General features: G+C 43.7%; 1 long non-coding RNA gene across 1 annotated transcript; it reads right to left on the bottom strand.

Moving 5' to 3' along the window:
- Positions 1-1661: 1661 nt before the first annotated feature.
- LOC122461992 lies at positions 1662-2234 on the bottom strand. The gene is made up of 2 exons (XR_006284310.1): positions 2165-2234; positions 1662-1812 (listed from the first exon to the last, which is right to left on the bottom strand). It is a non-coding gene; the product is annotated as an uncharacterized LOC122461992 (long non-coding RNA).
- Between the last annotated feature and the right edge of the window lie 2627 nt (positions 2235-4861).

The raw sequence follows: 4861 nt of genomic DNA, 5'->3' as shown, positions 1-4861 counted from the left end.
GATGTTTTGAATGAGATCTTTACAAGTGAGGCTGTTTACAATGCATAGACGCTGAATCCTACCTTTGTACACAAACCCACATGTGTGCAATTATGTGCCTACATTTGAACACAAAATTACAAATAATTGTGCATGAATCAGGAATTTCTATACCTCACCAATGGGTGAGAATCCCTGGCTTATTTGAATAATTTTCCCTGGGAAATTCTAAACATGTTTGCAGTTATGTTGCATTCTGATAAACCCATAGGGCCCAGTTCTGCCAACTTTCATCACACTGAAGGCTCGTCTACACTACCATGCTACATTGGCGCAGCTGCACCAATGCAGCCGCGGCCCTACAGCACATCTGGTGAAGATGTGCTATGCTGACTGGAGATCGTTCTGGTTATGGTCGGCATAATTACTCCACCTCAGTGAAAGGTGGAAGCTGTGTCGGCAGGACAGCGTCTCCCAACGACAGTTTGGTGTAGATCCTGCTTTAAATCGATGTAATTTATGTCACTCAGGGGTGTGGGTGTGTGGCTTTTTCACACCCCTGAGCAAAGTAACTTACGTCGACTGAAGTAGTAGTGTAGATAAGCCCTGAGTTAATACAGTACTCCACGCGTAGGTCCTTTGATCTGATCTGAGGAACGCTGGTTGAACTGGATCCACACAAATAATTTCAAATAATGCAAACATTTGTATATACTGAAGACTGAGGGTGAGCCTCATGATATTCAAGGGTTTGTAAAATCTCTCAAACTACATCTAGGGTTCTCAGCTTTTGATTACAAAACCTCTGAAGTGATTTTAACCTATAAGGTTTAATTCTTTTCTCAGTTAACCCAGTTTTGCAATAGTTTACAGTGTTGTAAGTTGGATCAGAATCAGGCTGGCTTACAGGATTTTTTTGAAGGGCAAATCAATTTTTTGCTCGGCACTTCTGTCTCCCATGTGTCTTTACCAAAAAAGAAGATGATGCTTTGTGGTGGGGTTAGCTGTATCCCCCAGGTGAGGCTACCACAGCTGGGTCCTTCATGTACATTATACACAGTGGGCCTGAGCCTCAGCTGGTGTAAACTGGCATTGAGCTGCTTTGAGTTACATCAACTGAGGAGCTGTATTTATTTTTAATTAAATTTTCTTTCTCCCCATCTCTACAGCTATTGTCATAGCCTCCCTGCATCTGTTCTTTGTGCCTAGTCTGTGGTCCATTTTTCAACAGATTTTTCTCTTCATTCATAGTGTATTTTTAGCAGGATGCCAGCCCAATAGTGTTAGTCAAATATCTGATATTCGGAACAAGGACTTTGTCTGTCTCTGGCACCTAACATATTAGTGCAGCAGAATGCTTACAACCTCCGGTTTTGAAAACCAATCCAAATGTTAGCACTTAGTTTACATTCCCCCACCCCCTGAGTTCCCTGACTCTGTATAGAGAAAATTAGGTAAAATCTTGGCACTTTTGAAGCCAATGGGAGTTTGCCATTAACTTGACAGAGCCAGGATTTCAGCCATGAAGTTCAGAAATGTCAATACTATCATGATGCAATACTATCTCAAGAGCTTCCCTTTTCTTTGGGTGTAGCCATCTGTAAACAGGTGAGATTGTGAGGTGAGACTGAGTATAACTATGACACATGAATGAGTGATAATTATAGTGCAAACAAGAGTGGTTACTAAATACTTCCCAGAGCAGGTGTAATTTCCGATAGCCATGTATCATTTGTATCAACAAGTCAACAGTCGTCCAAATCTGCAAGACTGACTCTGGTTGTTTCCCATTGACTTCAGTAAGAGTTTTGAAGATAGACTGCAGGATTAGGCCTAGAATGAACATATAACTCTATTAGAAAAATATTCCATATATGTATTTATATTCACATTTCTTACCATACTATCCATTTTCAATATACAAAACATCTCCATAGGAAGCATTTTTAGAATAGCTGCAACTAAGGCACAAATAACACCATACACAACAGTACATGAGAACAGAGGCAAATATTAACTGTACTGATTCTGTCTGTGCTTGCAAAGCTATTTTCTGTATTCATTTACTCTGAACTTAGACACTTTCTCTGATTGTATAAAATACTGTACAAGAAGGAGCATGTTCCAGTGCTTGGTATGCCATGCTCAAGATCTCAGCTTCCCCATCAAGTATGGCACTCTGTACCTAGAAACAGTAGTATTCTTTTTCTCTTTGGTCTGAAGTTATTACCATGACTCTCTGTGACACTGTCTCTGGAAAAAAAAAGAGGAAAGCATAGGTCTGGGCAATGGATGTTTGGTTAGGACTGTGGTTACTCAGTACATTTAGCACAGTATATCAAGTGTCTGTCATTGATGAATATCTCTTGAGAAACATATCAAGAATCCATCACTTCCTGTCCATGAGCAGTTATTGGCCAGATCCTCAGCTGCTCTAAATCAGTGTAGCTCCACTGAAGTCCATGCTGATTTCGAGCAGTTGAAGATCTGGCACTGTACATCAATGTTTTCCACCACAAATATAACAGCATCAATTTAAAAGTGAGTCAGCCTTGCAGTACAGAATTTTATGTTCCTACAGGGCTTTTTAAACCTATCTAGGTCACATATGCAATCAAGGACATGTGGTTAGCTCTTTCAGGATATACCAGCAAAGTATGCCAGTCTGGACTGTGTATAATCAACCCCACACTTAATTGTTGGTTGTACACAGTCTAGGCTGGCATACCTTGTCTGACTTAAGGCCTATCTGTAGGGCCCTACCAAATTCACGGTCCATTTTAGTCAATTTCATAGTCATAGGATTTTAAAAATCATAAATCTCAGTGTTGTAATTGTAGGAGTCCTGACCCAAAAAGGAGCTGGGGGGGGGGGGCACAAGGTTATTGTAAGGGGGGGTTGTGGTACTGCTACCCTTACTTCTTCACTGGCAGCAGAGCTGCCTTCAGAGCTGGGCAGCTGGAGAGCGGCGACTGCTGGCCATGAGCCCAGCTCTGAAGGCAGCAGTGCAGAAGTGAGGATGGCATGGTATGGTTTTGCCACCTGTACTTCTGCGCTGCTGGGTCCTCAGTCAGCAGCCGCCATTCTCCAGCCATCCAGCTCTGAAGGCTGCAATGCAGAAGTAAGGGTGGCATGTTAGGGTATTGCCACTCTTACTTCTGTGCTGCTGCTGGCAGGGCATTGGCTTCAGAGCTGGGAGCCCGACCAACAGCCACCGCTCTCTGGCCACCCAGCTCTGAAGGCAGCGCAGAAGTAAGGGTGGCAATACGGTGACCCCCTTTAAAATAACCTTGCAACTCCCTTTTGGGTCAGGACCTCTAATTTGAGAAACATTGGTCTCCCCCATGAAATCTGTATAGTATAGGGTAAAAGCACACAAAAGACCAGATGTCACAGGGAAATACCAGATTTCACGGTCCATGATGCCTTTTTCATGGCTGTGAATTTGGTAGGGCCCTACCTATCTGGAATAAATGCTGATCCAACTCACAATGCTGCTTCTCACTCATTTTCAAGCTTTTCCAGATGTTTCCGTTTCATGGACCTTTTAGAAAAAGCCAGTTTATTCTGGGGATATACTTCAAAAGTCAAAGTAAAAACAGAGGCACTACTGAGTTTAGATATGCTGTTGATTCCAGAATTTCACACTTTGTTTTTATTTTACAAATTCTGCTCTTTCATATGTCTTGCTCTCACCAAAACCAGATGATGATTATACTAGTGATTCAAATGGAAGTGGATATTACCAAGATGTGTCTCTTTAAAATGGCCAAAGAGCTGCCAGTTTATGGTGATCATGCAAAACTTGATTCTGGCTGTCCTATGCAACTAGGCAGGAAAATGAGCAGATGATATTTCACAGAAAATGTACTTGAACTGTTTACAGTACATTTTCTTGTGAAAAAGGTATGGTGCAAGTTATTTCTGATGCTTTACAAATTACTTATACCATAAAAACAATTTTCTTAAAGAGAAAAGGCAATTCAGACATTTTCCTTTAGAGCAGGGCTTCTCAAATTTCATTGCACCTCAACCCCCTTCTGACAACAAAAATTACTACAAGACCCCAGGAGGGGGGACCAAAGCCTGAGCCTGCCCAAATCCCACTGCCCCAGCCAGGGAGGAGGGTGTGTGGTCAAAGCTGAACCCCAAAGGCTTCAGCCCCGGAGGGGGGGTGTGGGTTGTCGCCCAGGCCTGAAGCTGAAGCCTGAGCCCTGCCACCCAGGGCTGAAGTCCTTGTGATTCAGCCCCGGGCTGTGGGGCTCAGTCTTCAGCCCCAGCAAGTCTACCACCAGCCCTGATGACCTCATTAAAAGGGGGTCACAATCCACTATGGGTTCCTGACCCACAGGTTGAGAACCACTGCTTTAGAGTAAATAAAATGGGCCAAATTCTGCTCTCATTTGCATGTATGTAATGACATTGGCAATGGAGTTGCACATGTATAACCAAGGGAAGAATGTTGCTCAATATCTACATAAAAGGCCTGACACTGACTTCAGAGGGAATTTTTGGTCCCTGAGACAATCAAGCCCTACATCCAGTCCAAACTAGTGCTACTGCAACACATTCAGGTTGAAAAAAATCAAGCGCCCAAAGTCAGAACATTCTAAAGATTAAGGCATCTTCTTCATTGTTAACGTAGTCACACTGCATGGCCTTTACACTCATTGGTATCTGTAGCGAAGCCAAGACTGACAGGTGCGGCACCTCCTGCTGGTTGTCCTGGGAATTAGCTTGATTCCAGCCCAGAGTGCCCTCTGCAGGCTGATGGCTCACCTGCCTCAGGCCCCCATGTCCCTCCCAGACCCCAGTGCCCTTTACCTCAGTGTTCTGCCCCAGCAGTACCCCACAGTCTGGGTCTCCCCACCCAGGGGAACCC

This window comes from Chelonia mydas, chromosome 1 (genome assembly GCF_015237465.2).
Source record: "Chelonia mydas isolate rCheMyd1 chromosome 1, rCheMyd1.pri.v2, whole genome shotgun sequence".
NCBI lineage: Eukaryota > Metazoa > Chordata > Testudines > Cheloniidae > Chelonia > Chelonia mydas.
The sequence above is the reverse complement of the archived record's forward strand: the minus strand, read 5'-3'. Positions and strand labels throughout refer to the sequence as shown.